Below are 22,560 nucleotides of genomic sequence, written 5' to 3' on the forward strand. Positions count from 1 at the left end.
GATAATATGTTTTGATATAATAAATTGATGTGTTTTGGAATAAAATTTAAAATTAAACAAAATTAACAAAATGATTTTTCAGTTAAAGTCTAAGAGACAATTTTAAATCTTTTCTTTAAACTCTTAGAAAATTTTTAAATTACTTTAAAATCAAGTTAAAATGATTTTAATAAAGTGAAAATCCTTTTAACTTGTTGAAATAATTTTCAAACAAGGCCAAAAAGTATCGATACCTTTTTGTCTAAGTATCAATATTTTTGAAAATATTGATACCCCTCGGAAAAATGGTACAAAATTGACATTTTTATTTCAAAAATTCAGCTAAGTATCGATACCTTTTATATGGTATTGATATTTCAACTTCAACGGTCACCGAATTTAGCGTTTATTGCAAAAATATTGATACCTTTTTATCTGGTATCGATACTCGCTATTGCAGGTGAATTAAATGCTCTGGTTTTCACATCCCCAACGATTTTATTCATATCTCCAACAACCACAAAGGTTGGAATTCAATTCAGGGGTATAAATAACAACTTCCAAAGATCCTACAACAACAAGAAAGTATACTCAAGCAAAAATCATCAATTAAACAATCTTTCTGCCAAATACTTTCATATTTTTCTTTCATACACTTGTAAGCCTTATTTCTATTCTTTTTCTCAAGTGTATTTTCATTGTAATTGAGCTTAATTTGCAAACACTTTGATCTTATAAGGATTATTTCTTTGTTTTCTTCTTTGAAATTCTTTGAGAGAGTTTGTAATTTAAGATTTGGGTAGAAATCTTAAGGGAGTTGTAAGGTTAAACCTTATCCTTAAAAGTTAATCAAATTCGTAATTTTGGGGAAAATGCTTAGTTGTGGAAAGTTAAGGTAGTGGAGTAGGCAATTGGGGAAAAATCACTCTAAATTGTTGTGTTCATTTTTCTATCTTTTCTCTTTAGCTTTCCTAAATTTTTTAAAAGCTAATTCACCCCCTCTTTTCAATTTCGATTTGATCATTTGAGGTAACAGTTTCCACTTACATAAGAAATGAAGAAGAGAGAAACTTTCTTTTTTCTAAAATTTAGTCCTTTTCAATTCACATTTTCACTCAAAATTCTAGAGTTAGAATATCTATTAAAGAAATTAGAACTGAGAGTGGAGAAATTTGTGGAAAAAGGGAAGAGATTAAGGAGACAAGGTAAGAAATTCAAGTATTTCTTATAGAATTTATGTTTAATTGAAGTAGAGACATAAGAAAGTAATTTTAGTGTGATTTTTATTATGTATTTGATGTGTTCATGAAGTAGAAAAAGAGAGGAAATAATGGAAGTGTTGGAAATAAAGCAATGATGATGAAAAAAAGCAAGGAATGAAGAGAATTAAAGGCAAAATAGTGAAGTCCTAACAAAAGAGAGGTAAGTACTTCAAAAATTTTACTTTACCTATTAAAATCTAAGTATGAAATATGTGAAATTTTTATATTAAAAGTTCTTTGATTAATTTAAAAATATTTGTGTTATTATTTAATTTGAAAGTAATTAAAGTTTAGTGAAAATATTTTTTTAATTTAAATTTCAAAGTGAATTGATGTTGTGTAATGAAAGCATGGAATAAGGGACTAAATTTAAAAGTGTACAAAAGTTTATGTATAGAAAAAAATAGGATAAAGAGTTTAAATGAAGTGTTAGGTGTTAGTGAGTTAAATACAAAGTGATATTGAAGAGATATTATAGTGGTTATGCAATTTCATATGGCTAAAGACTAAATTGTAAAATACTCAAAAGTGGCTATGTGTACTAAAATATTGTAATAAAATATTTGTGTGAAACGACTATGGAAGTGAAATGTATGTAGAAGCGAAAATATAGTGATTATTGAATTATATGTTAGGAAGGACTAAATTGGAAAGATTGTAAGTCAAATAAATGCAAAGGAGATTAAATAGCAAAATGACCAAAAATTGATTTGTGTAATAAAGTATTATTGGATAATTTTAATGAAGTGATTATGGTAGTAAGTTTCAATGCAAAGTGAGATTAAAGTGACATGTCAGTGAATATTGATTGTTTTAAATTAATGGTTAAATTGCAAATGTGTAGAAGTAACATGGGAAATATAACAATACTCTGATAGTGGATATGGAATATTATAAGTCAATGTGTTATATATTTCATGTGTCAAAGAAACATTACTAGCGTGTTTATTGAGATTTTATAATAAGAATTGAATTGAAAAGAATGTAAAAGTATATAAATTCTGTTATAAAATGTAAAAGCGAAACTAAATTTGATATATTTTCCCAAGTAGACAAGATGTGAACTAGTGGGATATAGATGACATGCCATTAGGAAATTTTCAACGTGCAAATTGAAAGAGGCAGTCTGGTGCAATTGAAAATGTCACTTTGGGGCAAATTAGTGATTGTCCCGTATATCCATATGTTCCATTGAATCTCTAATAGGCAAAACAGAAAGTGTTAAGTAAAATCGATAGTGAATCAGTAAGTGAAATGTGGTAAGATTATAAGTAAAAATATACGTTTACTGATTATTTAGATAAATTTGTTATGCTATTTTTAAATTATTGACATTTTAAATTTAATTAAGGAAATGGTAAGTTTAATTCTTGATGTACTTACTAAGTTGTTATAAGCTTAAAGCGCTATTTTTCAATGCGTAGGTGGTAGAGGATTGAATTAAAGCTTTAGAATGAAGATACAATCTCATCTCATCATACCACATTTGAAAGCTTGGAAGAGGGTATGGTTTTGATCTTTTGATAATAATGAAAATACTTGATGAATTTTGATTGAGTTATATGTTGAATATATAATGCTAAAGGTTGAAAATATGCATATAAGAATGGTATATTGGCTAAATTGATTGAAATATAGTATATGAATATTGTTTTAAGTGTTGTGGATTGATGCATATGAATTTTTTGAAAACAAAATTCACGTTGAGACTTCGGATCCTTAACGCTGCGATGAGAAATGGACAGTGAGTGATGTCACAACCCCCAAAGTCATAACATCAAATCGATAGTTTAAAGACTTTAAAATTTAATCCTTATTTGACCTCAAGTTTAGATATGATTATGAAGCCTGTTGTAAATGCATAATGATTTTAACAACATGCATGACTTGTTGAATTAAATTGTAATTGCTTGTCATTACCCCAATAATGAATGTGGCATCTAGTAGCTCGGACCCAGTGACTAGGTCAGGCATGGGGTGTTACAGTTGGCATGATTGGTTAGACCATCCCGATCAATAATTATGTGACAAGATATGTAGCACCCCAAACCCGGCCTAGACGTTATTGCCGTATCTGGCGATGTCACATGGAATGAAATTTGAAATCGAAATTACCAAGTTAAAACTGTTTCCGTTTATTAGCTTTTATTTATCTTTTGTCCATTTCAAAACTATTTTTTCATTAATTTGCTTCGTTCTTAAAAGAAAACATATTCTGTAGCGGAAGCTGTTAAAACCATGGTATTTAACAAAAAACGTTCGCGCTTAGGAAAAACGTTGTATTTAATAAAATCGAGTTTTCGTTGCAGTTCTAAAATTCTTGGAACCAGTTAAAATCCAAAATGAAGGCAAACAGTCCAAAAGTCCCAAATTACATAAAAAATTACCTCATAAAATCCAATAGGAAATGAGAAAAAACCATAAATGAAATTTAAACTGTTCAATAATCATGTGGTCACCGTTGAGCCCTCCGCCACATCGATCCGTCTAAGTTTGGGGATTACCTGTACAGATAAAATATGAAGGGGTGAGTTTACATAAACTCAGTCTGTAATCCCTACAGGAGACATACATACAATCAAGCAACAGATATCAGTCAAATGCAGTCTGGGCCTAAGCCCATTACGGATTCAGATACAGTTTAGGCCTTAACCCATTCAGATACAGTCTCAGATATAAATTAGGGCCTTAGCCCATCTCAGATACAGTATGCATACAATAAAAAAATCAGTATCCTACCCATCAGCCTCGACACACCCTCTCCAACCATCCCTACACACCATGGGGTTTAAAACACCCACCTAGCCTTACACACCAAGTCGTACCGAGTGCGGCACATATCAGTAATATTGCAACTGAGCTACCAAATAATAGGCATAAAAGCCTTTTAGTACACTTCCTCCAATAATCAATCATCCCATCCCAATGCAGATGCAACTAAACATGCTCAATGCAGATATACAGAAATACATGCTTACACGCTATTATTCAGTTATCAGTCATACATACAGATCAATAAACATGCATAAATTTAACATGCTTAATACATACATTGTATGTTCATATCATACAATTTAGGGTCTAAGTAGTACTTAGCGACCCTACAGTAGGTTCACAGTCGACTTGGGCAACCCGTACAGCCCTAGGAAACGTTTTAGCTAAGTGGGCCCACATGCCCATGTGGTTTCCCCGTGTGGGCCCACACGCCCAGATTGGGCTTGGCCCGTGTGGATCATACGGTTTGACCCAAATTTCCACATACCCGTGTGGCCCACATGGCCTAATCAGTCAAGCCCGTGTGTCGCACACGGCCTACCTAGCCATCACATGGCTGTGTCTTGCGTACGGCTTGACCTTCGTCGATCACATGGCCATGTCACTCACACACGGACGACTACACGCCCGTGTGGCATCAACAATTTGCAATTTCTGCTTTCGTCGAATCTCATTTTCTGCATTTTCGGGTACACACCTGGTTCATTTATGAAGCGATTGCAACTCCAAGCACTCCAAAACCTAAGAAACAACAAACCATTGACCAATTAGCGATCATTTAACGATTTAACTCTTAATCCCAAAATAACACAAGCAACTGACTATCGACAAAAGCAAGTCTCGACACGATTCCAACTATCAGAGGCACTCTCCTTCACCACCGCCTTCTCCTATACCAAAGAATTCGTCGGTTACCACCACTTATCGACTATCACTAAGATTGCCCAAAAATCAAAGAAAATCCACACGTTGACAATCGTCCAACTACTTACCAAACCAAAAAACAATTCCAATTGTAAAAGCCACAATTGGTCAGGAAGACAATGATAGCAATAGAGGCAAAAATAAAGATTGAATGCGAAAACTTTGAGGAAGATGAAAAGGTAGAAAGAACGTTAGAGAGATTGGGGATATTTGGCAGAGAGAGAAAAGAGGGAGAAAATTTTTCAAAAAGAAAAATAAAATCATGGAAATACCCACATACCCCTAATTTCACTCTCTCACTAACCCACTTCTCAGAATTCAACTTCCACCCAAACTATCTCCCAGAACTGAGTAAAAAATAATTACCCACACTTGCACAGGGCTTCAAACACAAGACCTTCACACAACACACAGACTCCCTTATCACTCGAACCAGCAGGCTCATTCTAATATGACTTTACACATAATTTGTCAGAGATAGGGCTTGAACTTGGAACCTCTCACACACACCCAGAACAATAACCACTGAAGCAGACAGATATTTGTGTCAAATTTATCTAGAAACAAAAATATAAATTTTGGAACGTTACAAGATAAGAATTTGCATGGATATTTATTAAGAACCTGAAGATTCTTCATTTATCAAGTGTTGCTTGTTCTCAAAAAAGATTTATTAAATCTCACTAGAAAAAGTTAAGATTGAATCTCTTGCAATTTAAAAAGAAATATGGGGCCATTTTATCCTGGAAGTGAATGTTTTAATTTGATTTTAGTAGATGTAGGGGTGAAGTCAGAAAATTTTTTTAGGGGCTGAAATGAAATTATAATTTTTACAATAGTAAAAATGCAATTTCACCATTTTAATAACATATATTTTTTATAACTTTTAAAGGATTAAATCAAATTTTTATCATTTTTAGAGGGCCCAAAGTGCAATTCTACCTTTACTACTATAAAATTTTAAAAATTTTAAGGGGGGCCGGAGGCCCTGCCAGCTCTCAACTACACCATTGGGTAGATGCATCTACAAAGATAATTACATTGAGCTATCAATGCACAACCTGTAGTTTGCGAAACTGCTTGTTTAATGACTAGTGTAAGAACAAAACTTTTGAGACAATTCTTGCTAATGTTTTTAAATTCATTTTTCAGGCTTTGAATGTTGGACTGTTAGTGCGAGTAACTATTGCAAAGCTTGGTGTTTATACATATAAAATGATTTATCTGAATTTATAAAGTATATGCCTCTAGTTAGGAGCAAAACCACATATTTTGAGAATGAAACTTTTGTATATACGTATAAAGATATAATATTTTGCATGAATTAGCACTTATACGCATCACGCCAATAAGTTATGATAAATACTCTCCATTACAATTGGCTTTTGGTTAGGAGTCAAATACAACCCATTTTAGAAGTTTTAAATGTATTATGTATGTTCAAGGTGCTCCACCACAATGAGAAAAATGAGTATTCAAAGAATGTTCGAATATATATTAATTATGAATCTCCTTATATTACTAGATGTTTTGAATGAATTTGAGATTTAATTATGATTTGTGTTTGTTACTATTTTGATTTGATAGTTTTCCCAACATTAAGGGGAGGGAAATAATTGTTTGGATGAATTATCATTATCTAGATCCTCATAAAAAGTAAGTTGAACCAAAAGTTCAAAAGATAGTTCACTTTATTGTAAGTTAACTGTCAAATGAATTTACTGACCTAATAATGAATAACCAAGTCTCATATACCAGCTGATATGTTGAAGTCCTAGTAGGATAACCAATTAGAATAAATGAAAGTAATGTGTAATGCATGCCTGAAGCATGCTAGACCGCTTGGTTCCAAAGATGAAAATTCTCATAAAAGAAAATAACAAATATAGATGGTCATATAATGGAGGCAGGTGCTCCTGAAGAGACTCAAGACATAACTAATTATTCAAACTCCAAATAAGATTCAAGTACCTGAATATGGAGGTGATGAAAATAAATAGATCTCAATAACTTATGTCAATGAGAGAAATTATGGAACCACAAGAATAAAAAGTTGTTAACAAAGGTTTTAATGCAATTTTATTATTGAAATAATGAAAGAAAATGAGGATCTTGAAGAAATTTTTTGAGAATTATATACATGAAATAGATTGGCCAAAATGAAAAGATGCAATTCAAGTATAATTAAATTCATGAAGTTTTTGAACCAGTAGTCCAAATGTCTAAATGTATAAAGCTAGTGGGGGTACAAATAAGTAGTTTTGAGAAAAATAAATAAGAAAAATAAAGTTTTTTACTAAAGTTTTCGTAATGATTATGAAAATGTATTTTTTTTTGTGGTGGATGCAATAACCTTTAGATATCTTATTAGTCTGTCAGTTTGTGAAAGATTTGACATGTGTCTAATGATTTTTTTTACAACATTTCTTTGAATCACTATATAGTGAAGTTTATAATAGAATTCATTAAAGGATTTACAATGCTAAAAGCATATAGAAATTCTCAATAAAATTTTCAATATATGAATTCAATTGATTTGAACATATATAGTAAATTCAACTCAATGAATAGTAGTTGAAGGAAAATTATAAAATGATCTAACATGCACATGTATAGAAGGACCATGATCAAGGTTTGTCATAATTATTATTAAAACTTCTAAAGAGATCAAACCACGAAATGGGAAATCATTAACAAACAAAAAGAGAAGAAGAGTGAGATAAATTACTTTTTATATAGTGGTCCGCATAAGGTGTAAACCTGATCATGAATTAGGGCCACCCGCCTAGGCCCGCTCGAAAAGTGGGAGAGTTTGGGCAAAAATATAAGCATGAAGAATGGGTTTGGACAAAAAATAAGGGTCATTTTCTAAACAGGTCAGTCTTCGAGTAAGATTATTTTTGCTAGGGTTCGACCCAACCCTGCATATTTTTTTTTCTAACAGTTTGTTAATTTTTTGTTGTCATTTTACTATTATTTTGTTGCTATTTTGTTACTGTTTGAATATTGAATAATTCTTGTTTTATTTCTAATTTTGCTAATATTTTAGAGACATTTGCTTGCTAACTTGCAACTATCTTAGTGTTATTTAAGTATAAAAACTTTTTTAATGTATTTTTAATTTGTTAGGAAACATTTATTTTAATGTTTTAGTCTATTTGATGTATTATATTTTTTAAAATTTATTTTATAGAAAAAATAAAATAAACTTTAATACGAACGGGTAGGGTTGGGCTTGGGTTTAACATTTTATATCTAGGTCAGGCTTGGGAAAAATTTTAGACCCATTTTTTGGGTTGGGTTGAGTCCGAGCCTAAAATTTTGCACCAACTCAAACTCGGCCTGGCCTTGCCCGTGATCAAGTTTAATAAGGTGTGGGACTTCCTACAATGATCCAATTTTTCCACAATCAACAAAGAAGAATATGCGAAACTTGAGGAGGGTAGGCTATTAAAGCTTGGGTTAATGATACTTAGGGTGAGTTTGGTTGGGCGGTGCATTTACCTACAGTTAGTGTAAAAATAGTGGTGACGGTAAGATTAGATATTGTAGCGTGAGACAAAAAAATAAACTAAATGGACTGCACTGTACCACACTGCCTATTCAAAGCCACACTTAATTCTACTAAAGTGAACTAGAATTACAAGTAGAAAGGGTTGATGTTTGTGGACATCAATATCGAAGGTCGAAAGACAAATGCTCTTGTTGATACATGGGCCTTTGATTTGATTATATTGGAGAAAGTCATAGGTGAACTTGTTCTCTCAATTAGCAGATCGACTAAGAAGATTAAGGCTGTTAATTACAAAGAGGTCCTAACTATGAGAGTAGCATAATGAGTTGAGCTGCAAATTGATAAGTGGAAAGGCAAGGAAGACTTCGGGGTAATTCACTTAGATGATTACGAATTTGTTCTTGGCTTGAATTTCCTTGACAAGATTAATGCTCTACTGATACTCATCAACGACAATGTGTTGCACCAATGAGTCATGATGAAAAAAGTGGAACCAAGGTATTGTCGGCAGTCCAGTTAGCTGAGGATGTTCATTGTCATAAGAACATTGACTTGGTAGACTAAAGTGCAAAGGAAACCCCATTGGAAAGGCTAGAGGTGTGGCAAATCGATGTGAAGCCTATTGAGTTATCAATAGGGCTACCACCTATGAGAGAGGTGAGTTGTGCATCAAACTTTGGGGGAAAAGTGATGATGTAAACTTGGCAACCAAATTGAGTGAATGTTATGAGCGAGGTACATCTCAAACACGTTTCTAGTGTTTTACATTATGACTTATTGTTCACTTGGGAAAGACATAAGGGCTCTTTCAAAGTTCTGAAGCGAGTAAGCCAAAGGGCTTACAAACCAAAGTTAGTAGAAATACTCAAGGTTAAACCAATGTTCAATGTGGGTGTGCCAAAGTCTTTTTGTCAGGATCAAGGGGATCCCGATTGAGGTAAGAAGAGTGATGGCCTCTTACGATCAAGATGTCCAAATGAGAGAAATAGTTCGAGTTAGATGATGGTGGAGACACAAGCCGAGGCAAATGTTTCGAAGAGCGAAACTACCTAACAAAGAGAATGGTTGGGAATCAGATTAAGTGTCATGGTAGTTTTGAGACGAGTTGGACTAATGTCACTCTAAGGACAGGACGAAGGCGAGAATGAGTGGGGAAAAAACTTATGGGCCGTGGTTTAAAGCCTGTGAAGAATGCATATAAAACATCCCTGGAGGTCAATTGATTAAATGAGACTCATTTAACCCGCTTGAACTGGCCCGATTTGTGGAACACATAGAGAAGCCCATCTACTTGAAGTTTTGTTGGTCTAGTGGAATACTCGAGTAAAACTAAAATTACCATGATGAATATTGTAAATCCTAAAGGATAAGATTGTATAGAGTATAAATCCCTTAGAACTCTCATATTGTAGATAGACACTAATCTTAGCAATTGATGAAACTCAATTTGTATCGTTAGATTTGGGGGAACTCGACTATAAATAAAGATCTCCCCCTTCATTTATAGTCATTTCATTCATAGTGATTGAATATATTTGAGAGCATTTACTCAAACATCTTATGTGCATTGTTTTCTTGTGGTTTTTCAGTTCTTTCGTTGCTCTTACGTTTTGAGTTTGCTTCCGCTTTTATGTCGATGCTTTAGAGAATTTCCTTCATGGATTCTCACTTTTTGAGAGTTATTAACTTAAACGAATTTGAAGTAAAGAAATAAGCTAAAGCCACGCGATTTACTAGACTAAAATTCAACCTTTAGATGTAGTATATGTTGAACGTTATATTTACGTTTCGAATTACATTAATGTATAAAAGATTGAAATCAAAACAACGCGGTTTAATTCACTAATCACATATAATTTATTACATTAATTTTAAACTCAAGCAGGTTTTGGTCTCTTTTCTTTTTTACAATAGATCGATTTTAATCATATTTTAAGATTTCATTTCAAACACCGACATTTAATAATACTGTAACATTTGTTTTATATTTATACGTTATCTTAGTGAATAACATAAAGTTGTTCTACTAATAGTAATCTCAACTTTGTTTTTGTTTATATAAAAAATAGATATGCACATTTATTTGTTATTATACCATATCAAATTCATTAATCATACACAAATTTGATAATATATTTAAGTATAACTAACAATTTTTCGATAAATCAAACATGAAATGCAATAACTTTTTCATTATTGTTATGTGGAAACCACTCATGCCTTAGACAAAGAGCCTATGCCTACAAATATTGAATCAACAATGTGGCTATGAAAGATATTGAAGATCTTAACTTGTCTAGCTAGAATTTAAAAAGAATTGTTGTGTAAAATTATCTATAATTTCTTTTATGAATTATAGATTGTCATGCAATTATTTTATTTGGTTTCATGTTCTGCTAATTTGTTTTTTGAACTTTGTGTTTTTGGGTAAATCCTCTCGAATCGAAATAGGTATTGGGCTTGATTTTTACTAAAAGTAATTAAAAATGTAACCATTTATGAGACAAATTTTTTTATATAAATGTTCATAAAACTGGTTTAATACAAAAATAAAATCGCATTGTACTTAGGGTTCTCATTTTATTTGTGGTCAAAGCAGATGTTGATGTAACATCTAACGAAGCTAAAAGTCATTCCATCGGACGCCGTAAAGAACAGAACAAAACATCGACCATTACTGCATGGTGAAATCTAATTAAATATTTTTAGTAGTAATGAGTTTGATATTTCTTAGGTAAGTTTTTAAATTTTAAATTTATGGATGATAAAAATAATGTTCAACAAGCTTCTCTAATTTAAAAGCCCAATTCCACTCAATTTTAAATTTAATTAAGATTTAATAGGACTTTTACACAAAAAAATCTCAAACAAATATTTGTTAGGAAACTTTTATGTGAGTGTCTTTAATTCATTAAGTTAGATACAATTTTATAACATAATTCTTTAAAAATTAAATTAGATACTTTTTTTTATTCAGATAAATAAATAAGAATATACCAATATACTATTGTTGTATAGGTTATCAGCACGGGAGGAGGATAGGTGGGGGTGTGACGTTGGTTCACTCTTGTGGGCAAAGGAATGTAGAGGAGAAGGACGATCAGACGAAGAGCTAGACTGAGAGAGAGTGTGTGTTCTCGTGCTTGTGTATTTGTCTCCAGTAAGCTTCTGTATAGGGGATCGAGGTGCCACATGGAAGCGTCTTGTAGGTGGGCCACCTTGTGATTTGTTGGTGAAGGTGGCGACCTGACCACATAGGACAGTGATCTAACATTATAGGTCGAGCTATTGATAGCTGATAGTTATCTCGACGATAGGAGTCTTTGGTAATGGTGGCGAAGTGGATCGCACGTGAGGTGGATGTGCTTCCAGCAAATTGGCACTCAGTAGGGCATAGGAGAGTCGACTACCTGATGAACAACATTTTAAAGACTTCTCTTGAAGGGGAATACTCTCTCATTCTATCTACCTCTCTCTCCCTTTCTCACTCTCCACTTTGTCTCACCATCCTTCTCCTTTAAGGCTCTTCGCCCACAAGGGTGAATTGACGTCACACCTATATCTGTTCTCCTCCCTTATTAATAACTTATATAATCAGTTGTAGTAATTATATCTATATTTTCAAAAGTAAATAGCAAACTATCATCTAAATGGAGTGTTTTATTTTTTTGTAAAAAAAAAAGAAGGCTAGGGCCTTAACTCACAACACTCTAGATACAAATATTTCTCTTGTAAGTAAGCCCCGTACAATCACTCAAGAGCTTATTCCTAAGCCCATAGGTGGCTGATCAAAAATGAAAAAACCCTGGTAAGCTAGAACTAGGTTAGTTGGCCATATGGTCCGCTACTTAGTTTGCTTCACGGTATATATGTCTGATGATAACATTCTATTGCCGCTTTTTAAGAAAATGTATACTCCTTGCTTTGAAAAAATTGGATGCCTCGTCTTTCCTACAATTAAGCATGTGGACAACATTGTTATTATCAAATTTAAGGACAACCTTGTCCCAAGCAAGATTGAGTCCATCATAGCATGCTCGTAACTCAGCTTGAGTACTTGTACAAACTCCGAAGTTTCTACTAAAGCCAATAATCTATTGCCCATTTGAATCTCGAAGTTAACCACCTGCAGATGCACATCCCGATTTTCTTTTAATCACCCCATCTGCATTGATTTTGATCTGTCCTTACTCTGGCGGCGTCTACTCCATTTGTCGGGTTATTCTTAAAGGTTTCCTTTTAGCAGTCCATTACAAAAAACCACTCTTGATTGTCTAAACCATTTAAACCATATAAGTAGGTGTAGACACTGAATTTCATATGTAAACCAATATTCTATGATAAATTTAATTTTACCCAATTTTAATTCTCAATTTTTTCTTTTGGTGAAAAGTAAAACAAAATTACATAAAATCAATTGTTCAAAAGCACCACAAGCTTTATCTTGTTGAAGGGCCTCCATCACCTCATAAAGAGGCACATAAAAAATTTGTAAGCTCGACTTCCATGTAAGGCAAACCTTAGCCAATCAGTCCGCAATTAAGTTTGTTTTCCTAGACACAACTCTAATTTGCCACTTTCCTTTAGAATGCATGATCCTTTAAACCCTTATAAGAACTGTGATGAGTGAATCTTCCAACCCGTTATCACTCAAGGCCTTAGCCACGTTTGAATTGTTTGTCTGAATTTTGGTCTATTTGTATCCTTTATTTAACAGAATGAGGAGCCCATATAAAATACCTCATAGTTCTGCCTCAAACGGAGTACAACTGTCCAAGTATAAATTATATCCCAATATCCAATTATCGGCCTAATCGCATATCACTCCTCTGACAGAAGCATTCCCAGTGGCTCTCTCACTGCACCATCAGAGAATAGATGGACCCATGTTCCTTCAGTGTGCTTTTGGTATCCCAATTTTGGGAGGTTGGGCTTATATATGTTTTGACATAATTTGAATTGTTGTGCCCAACTAAGAGAAGCTTTGACAATTTCAAAATCTGACCAAGTAACACTTTGAAAGATGAATAGATTTCTACTCTTCCAAATTTTTCAGGTGATAAGACAAAAAAGACACGACCAGAAAACTCCACGTTCCTGCAATCTCATGTGGCAATAAAGATTAGAAGATAACCAAATATGAAAAGGATTAGAAAAGAACCTGTTTTGTTGATCAATTGGAACCACATGCTTCCATACTTCCTTTGCAGCCAAACAATCTTGAAGTACATGAATAGTGTCTTCTATTTCGTGGCCACATATAGAGTAAGAGTTGTTGTGACCCAGTCCCCTCTTGGTACGTTCCGAATAAGTTAATAATCTCAGTTGGAGTAATGTTCATGAGAAAATTTGACCTCAACATTTTTATTGAGATAGTTAACAATACTAGCTATTCAAATTAACTAATGACATTATAAAAATGGATGGAGAAAATTATGTAAAAAATTAAAGTATAGAGATTAAATCTCAAGTTTTAACATAGCCTAGAGGCTAAAATTGAAATTTGACCATTGTCTTATAATTAAAAATGAAGAAAAAACGAGAAATCAGATGTCAGCCACTAAGACTCTTAAGGTATTCGAACTATATATAACTAAGTAATGTTTTAATCAAAGAAACAAATATTAACTATTTGGACTAATTAAAACATAACAAAAATATAGAGACTAAAGTGTATAGATTAAATATCAAAATTAGACATATTAGAGGGATCAAATATGATATTTAACTATTTTTGTGAAATGCAAAAAAAAAGGGAGAGAGGTTTGCCACGTGGCAGTAGAAGGAAGGTTCAAAGTAACTTTCTTTTATATACAAGTATATAGATGTTATTTGTACAAGTCTCAATTGTACCGATTGTTGTACAGGAATGCTACTTTGCTATGAAATGGGGGCTTGCTTTATCATGACATCACCTTTGTTGCACCGATGTAAACATTCAGATATATTTGTATTTGATAGTTATCCGTGTATCCTACTGAAAATCCAGAACACACAAATATTTGGAGGAGGATATGGTTTCTAGGTTATATGGTAATAAGATTAAGGTATCAACAATTGTAATCTTGTTAGAAAAGAGTTGGGGAGCTCCATAAAAGACTAATTATACTTGATTATTTCATATTACTTAATTCTATACTACAAATCTTTAAGAATTTCACAAATTTATTAATTTACGCCAAGATGAAAATAAATATTTGATCTTGGATCTTCAAATTCTTTTGTGATTTTGATTTTTAATTTGGTGTATGTAATTTTTAATTTTTATAAAATATTGATAATTATGGTAATTAAAAAAAAGTTGTAATTTAAAAATAATATTCTATTTTATCCCTTATTTATATAATTTTGTCTGTCTAAGTTTTTCTTAGAAAATAGTAAAATCAATTAATAACTGACTTTTCAACTAAGTATTAGTTCAATTGAAGTTTACTCAATCCACAGGAATTTGTGGACTTGTGAGGGACAGTTTGCCACTACTAATTAGATTGCAAGAGCTCAAATACTAAAGAGAAGCTTTTCTCCCCAACAAATATACAAATATGATAAAAAGTATAAATCTTGCTGTTTTAGGAATTCAAGCAGTTCAAACTATATCTTTTTATGATGATCATTGAAACATCATTTGGATTATTTTGAAGACGTTTTTGGAAAATAAAACACCGTTTTTACTCTCTTTTTTTTTAAATTTTTTAGTTTGTAATATGAAAATGTTTTATTAATTGATAGCAAATAACTTTTTTTTTTCTTTTAACATAATTATAAGAATTTATTTTTTTATGTTATATAAGAATAATAAAAATTAGATAATCCTGAAATTAAATTAGGTAGCTATAAAACTTGAGAGTTTGCTTTACGTTATAACTTTTAGTTTCCTCTCAAGTGTAATCCTACATGTTTTCATGGTATTTATTGAGAATTTATATTAAATTCTCCGTAAATAATTTGAAACTATTATGTCTTCCCTATATTTATTGAGAATTTATGTTAAATTTTCCATAAATAATTTGAAACAACGAATTACTAGCATTCACTAATCTAAGTATGTATTTATCAAGAATTTTAATTTAAATTTCAAGTTTACCTTTGGGATCATGAGATGAATTTGATGCAAAATTTTGTGTATATATAAATATCATGTTCATCTATAAAGCTTTGCTATTTGCACGAAGAATCAAAGAATCCAGAACTAAGTAGATGGAACATGGGTGAGAGGTTAGATACGTTTTAAGTTTGAAGTTAGAAAGTTCTTTGCTGGTAAAGCAATGTGCGTACAAGTCATATTGAGCTTGAGAGTTTAAGAAAGAACAGAAGATGCAACAGAAAGATTAATGAAAAAGAATGTCGAGATTAAAAGGCTGAAACATATCCAACAACATAAGGTCTGTCGTATAACAAACAAAAAGGAGCTCAAATAGTTTCATGCTGTTGAAATGGTTTCAAAGTATTGAAATGATATGTTTACTGGATGGAGACAAAGAAGAGTTGATGGAAGTCGCTTATAGTGCGCATAAAACTAATATGATATATACTGTGTCACGTGCGACCTTAGATTCGATTCCTAAACCTTTGAATCTAAGTTCAACTTTCGGTCTTTGCTTGGAGAGGCTTTCGCACTTCTAGACAAACACACAAAGAGAGCTTAAGAGAGCTTTAGAGGATACAAGAGAAGATTGAAGAATGTGAAAGTATATTTCAACTAGCTTGTGTACAAATGAGGGAGGGGAGCCTTATCTTAAATAGGGAAGCCCCGTTTGATTCGATTCGATGGTTACAGTTGATCACTATAGACAGCCTAGATTGATCTCTAGAACATTCACACCTACGCTATTAAATGCTATACAATGGTGGGTGATTGTATTTGCAATTTTAGAGTATTCTGCAACATTCTGTCAACCGCTTTGCTCATTTTTCTCATGATCACATCGTTTTGGACTTGATCTAATGCTTCTAATATTCTAACATTGTTTACTGACTTTAAAGCCCACAATAATCAAATCAGTAAGTAAATAATATAATAAAATTCAAGATTTTAAGAATCAAATTCTTTTTCTTGCTTGTTAATGATTGTGTGACGCTTCAAAATGCTTGTAAATCTACTAATTTTATCTCTGAGTTTGTGGAAGAATGTTGTCGTTTATCTTTTCAAATGTTTAGTGTTGCTTAATGCTCCATCAGAATCTTGGTGCCACGCTCTGCACTTATTACTTTTTCATCTTGAATATTATCATATTTTTCTTAATATCTTCTTATCCATACCTGTGCATTTTAAGACTAATATCTAAGCTATGCATTCTTAGTATTTAGTATATTTGAGTAATTTGAGATTCCTTTATATTTGCCAATTTGGTTAGATAGAAATTTTAAGACAGGTGGAGACTTTTGGCCGAGGAAATGTTTTGCATCCAATTCGATGGGTGGATCAATATCGTGGATCAATATCGTCTGAAGTTAACATAGGTGGATCAATATCCAAGTTGATATGGTGCAGATTTTCGATGTCTTGGGGTGTCGGTAAAATCGCTTGCCTAAACTCAAACTGTCGCAACACTCTATTCGATTTGTGCATCTCCACCGTAACATACACTACCAATGATATCTTCACATGCTAGATGTTGGGATTCATCAAGAATTCGGACAGGATGAATTCTTGAATTTTCGAATTGGAGTATGATGTCCATTCAAACTATATTAAAATAATAAAATTTTAGTTAGATATATGCTATTAATTTTTAAACCAACTACGTTAATATTATATGATTCAAATTTAAAAAATACATACCTCTGCTTCATATCACTGGTTTAATAGAAATCGTATATCTCGAATCTCATCCGATAGTCCCACGTAACCCGGCCCATGGTTCTACCTATTGAAATAATATGTTAAAACAATATGTTAACACAATAATTTAAAATTTAAATAATTTTATTATGGTAAATATATTATCTAACGAATTTTACCTTGTTACGAGTGGGAATGTATAGGAGTAGTCCGCTCGAGGACATAAAAATGACAGTCGGTACCATGCCCATGATTGCAGTAGTAGCATACAACCATCGATTTTAATTATTTTTGGTTCTCTCACCCAACACATCTTCTAGTACAATGTCACCAACACGGCTGACCCCCAACTGAGTTTCCCACTTCTCTAAAGTCCACGAGTTTTAGCAGCGACCTTAAATGGACCATATTTCGTGACTTATTGGGCATTAGGAAACCCCCGATGATCATAAAGACGTTTGCTCGAGTGTGTTGTTCTCTTTGGACTTCACTTGAATCCGCATCAAGCCCACCAAAATTCCTTTTCAAACAATTCATATCTATTCGATCTCCATAAATCATTTTCGGAACCCTCCCAAAAGTTGCTCGCATACGTCTCTCTAATCGACTACAACAATTTACCTAGTCACTATCGACCCATCCACCAATAACCCGAGCTATAACTACACATCCTCGAGAGTGATAGTACACTCGCCATATGGAAGATAGAATGTGTGCGTCTCGGGCCTCCACCTTTCCACCAACGCATGCCACGTGCAAAAATCTCACATCTCTAAAGTATGGTTAGATTACGAATGATGGAGGAGCTAGTAGGTTACGAATGTACGTCTCCAAAATCCGATTTTCAAACTACATAAAAAAATAAAAAATATTAAATTTCACTAGAACAATAAAATATTTAAATTAAATTAGATTAAATATAATAATAATAATAATAAATTCTCACCATTTGCAATTGATTGATTGAAATGTGCTTCTTATCCAAAGGGATTAAAGATTTTGCCATTACTAATTTCGAAAAACACTAAATAAGTTGTGATAGAAAAAATAATTTAAGAAAATCTTAATAAAATTTTAATAAAAAATGAGAGTTGAGAAAGAAATAAAAATTAAGTCAGAAATTAAGAGGGAATTGTGAGAGATGTGAGAATAAAAGAGAGAGATACGTGAGATTGGATTGAAAAAAGAAATAAAATGTGGGGTTTATATTAAAAAATTATTATAGTCGTTAAGGGATGTAACCGTTGGGAATGACCATTAGGGGAAAACACTTCTAGTTGGAAACGTATTCAGCTGATGTGGCAGAAAGCACTTCCAGCTAGAAGCGTTTTTCTGCCAATACGCTAAAAACGCTTCCAACTAGAAGCATTATCATGAAAATCAGCTAAAAATGCTTCTTGCTCATTATTTTGATCTAATCCTGTAATTTTTCGAAAAAAATAGCTTAATCCAATATTTTTATAAAAAAATTGGTATTTTTTAGCAATTCACTTAGAAATAAAACTATAAAATTTTAAAGGATTAAAAATAAAAATTTTATATTAAAAAACTTAAATGAAATTATTAAATTTTTAAAAAGACTAAAAAATACAATATATTCACTTGACTAAGGGATAAAAATGTTTTAAGTTTTGGTAAGAGTTGAAAAACAATTTTTGCTTATAGCCAATAGGACAGAGGCCCCGCATGCTCCTGAGTACAACAGACACTTTCTCGCTCTACCCTTAGTTACCTTTAATTCACTTAAATAATCGAAGTGTGAAGACAAAATGTTGAATATTTATTAATTTAACAGCTCCCAAAATTTCATATGGCAACAATTTTTTTTATTTATAATTAAAGAAACATATTAATATTTTTCATCAATTGTATATAATTTTGATTGGTACAATAGTCACTACAACAAAACAGATTTTTAGTGGCGTTTTTTTGGGCCTATAAGCGCCGCTAAAATAATTTGTGGTGTTTTGATAAGCGCCACAAAAAATGGCGCTATAGATAATGCCGCTAAATTTTGCGGCATTTATGTGGAAAAACGCAGCTATAGAATATGACCTTTAGTGGCGTTTCTCACAAAAATGCCGCTATAAAACATGACCTTTAGGGGCACTTTCCTCACAAATGTTGTTAAAGAACATAACCTTTAGCGGCGCTTTCCCACAAACGCCGTTAAAGAACATGACTTTTAGCGACGCTTTCCCCACAAACGCCACTAAAATTCACGTCCTTTAGCGACTCTTTTCCCAAAAAATGCAGCTAAAAGTCATGTTCTTTAGCACCATTTTTCCTAAAAACGCCACTAAAAGTCATGTTCTTTGGCAGCGTTTGGGGAAAAATGGCACTAACTTTAGCAAATTTTTAACAACCCATTTTCATTCATATAGAACCCGAATTATCAACATAATTTTCTGTAACATCAACTCTAACCAAAAACTGCAAATCTAAATAATACTTCAAATCCAACGAAAAAAATATGTATATGATCTAAATTAATAAATGAAATAACAAAATTTATTATATTCAAAAGTTATATTGTTAAAATATTCTCACAATAAGAAAACAAATGTCTAAGATGGTAGATTCTCCGACTGCTGAAACATTTTCATCATATTCTAAAGTTGTAGCTGGTGTTCGTCATATTTTCTTTGAGCCTCTGCATCTCTCGATGCTGCCTCTGCTTTAAGTTGAACAATTTGCTCAATTATGCTTGCTTGCATCTGAGCCATCTAGTCTCTTAACCTTTGAACTTTAGCTTAAGCCTGATTCCCTGAAGGCATGTATTGCTGTAAGCTGGATCCAAAATATTGGGTTGGGTTAACAAAAGATCCTTGAAATCGAACCCGACCATACCTTTCAGGACCCAAAACTTCAGTAATAATTCGGTTATCAATGTTGTCAAGATTAACAAAACTATCACTCGAAGCGATTGCTTCATACTCTGCCCTTTTATCCTTTAGTTTCTCCTAATAAATCAATCAAATAATTAGAAACGAAATATATAATCAAAACAAATGCAACATAACTTAACATTATTTGCATTACAAACAACGAATTAAACCGTTATAATTAAACATGATAAATATTTAAAATAATTCAAATTTTATTAAGTAAATATACAGTAATTTCTGCAACTTCAGTAGTCATAAGAGATCCATCTTTCTTTCTATGTGTAATGTCAAAAAGCTGAAGGCGTCCAACTTTTTGAGCAGACGACAGTTCCTACAATATAGTAGGAAAAATATTATTTAGTAGAAAGTAATTAATATTTAACACAATTAATAAATTCAAAATACCTCATTATCAGCTACACAAGCAAAACTTTTCAACCCAATTGTGTACGTGAATTTTTGTTTTTGCCTACTTATAGTTCCAACTCTCTCACGATCCTACATTATGAAATTATTATTATGTATATAGTAAATACTATAAACTGAAATAATTATAAGAGTTTGGAAGTACGTAATATCTTTTCTTTCTTTGAATTTCAAAATCTAACTGCATCTTCCCATTGGTACATCAGCATTCCCGATGGGACATTTCACAATTTCTCTTTGAGGCTTATATTTTTCTTAAAATATTCCTTCTTTAAAGCACTTTTTGTAACACCCCGAACCCGAGACCGTCACCGGAGTCGAACACGAGGTGTTAACAGACTTTAAACCACTTATAATAAAATTTCCCAGACACTGCCAATCTGCGTACTAGTCGCTAAAAAAATCATATCTTGAGTTCAGAAACTCGGAATCTAGTTCTGTAAATTTTCCCTGAAACTAGACTCATATGGCCATCTACATATTTTTTTCTAGAATTTTTCGTTGGGCCAATTAGTACAGTTTATTAGTCAAAGTCTCCCATGTTACAGGGATTGACTACACTGACCTTTGCGCATTACGACTTGGATATCTCCCTGTACAGGGCTTCAATACTGATGTCGTTTGTTTCTATAGAAACTAGACTCAAATAGGAATCTATACATATATGGCATGACTCCTAATTATCTCCGGTTAATTTATAATGAATTTCCAAAGTCAAAACAGGGAATCCAGAAACCGTTCTGGCCCTGTCTTACGAGAACCTGAATATCTCTTAACATACTGTCCATATGATCGTTTCGTTACTTTCCTATGAAAATAGATTCATCAAGGTTCGTTTACATAATTTATTCACTATTTAATTCCCTTCCTACTATTTTTAGTGATTTTCCAAATCTACATCACTGCTGCTGTCAGCATCTGCCTTTAAGGTAGACTTTACCTATTTCATAGTTTCCATGATTCAACTAGCCCTTTTAGCATAAATAGCACAAATTATGATAGTGATTAACCTTTCCCATGGCCAATCCTTGTTAAGCATATCCACACCTCTCAATAACCATATCCATACCAAATGATTATAACATTATACTCAAACATATATAAGCCATTTTCGCATGGCTATCCAAAATTATACAAGTCCAAAGGGTCCATGACCCACAACAAAAGGGTAGTCCTATACATGCCATTTCGAAGTTCAACCAAAATTGTACCAAAAGGGGGGGGCTTTGATAGTGTGGGCGACTTCGACTTCAAAATCCCGAGTCCGATAGCTGGAGAACCAAAATCTATAAAACAGAGAATCAAGGAGACGGAGTAAGCAATTTATGCTTAGTAAGTTTTGAGCAAGGGATTCCAGCACAACAAAAGTATAGCATTCATGTAGCTAAACGGATAATTTCATATGCACAATTTTTCAATATCATACTTACTTCACATTACCAACCCTTTTATTCATACACAAAGATCAACTTAGCCAAAGGCCGGTAGCTCATTTATCAACTGAGCGAATACTTATTTGTAAGGGCTCAACTAATTCAAAGCACATACGAAACATACCTTAATGTTGGGATTTTTCAAGCGTATTAACTGAAATTTTTACAGCAAGATCATTCATTCCCAAATCACGTACCTTCGGAATTTAACCGGATATAGCTACTCGTTCAAATGCCTTCGGGACATAGCCCGGTTATAGTAACTCGCACAAATGCCTTCGGGACTTAACCCAGATTTAGTAACTCGCACAAATGCCTTCGGGACTTAACCCGGATTTAGTAACTCGCACAAATGCCTTCGGATCTTAGTCCGGATTTAGTAACTCGTACAAATGCCTTCGGATCTTAGTCCGGATATGGTCACTTAGCACAAAGCCTTCGGGACTTAGCCCGGACATCATTCAAATAACCATGCACATTTAACAATAAATCATGGCACGTTCGTATTTCATTTTCGTTAGCAAAACTCAAACACAAGACACTTATCATTCTTGCAATTTCGGCTCAATAGCCACAC

The sequence above is a fragment of the Gossypium hirsutum genome, chromosome A13 (assembly GCF_007990345.1).
Source record: "Gossypium hirsutum isolate 1008001.06 chromosome A13, Gossypium_hirsutum_v2.1, whole genome shotgun sequence".
NCBI classification, from domain to species: Eukaryota; Viridiplantae; Streptophyta; class Magnoliopsida; order Malvales; family Malvaceae; genus Gossypium; species Gossypium hirsutum.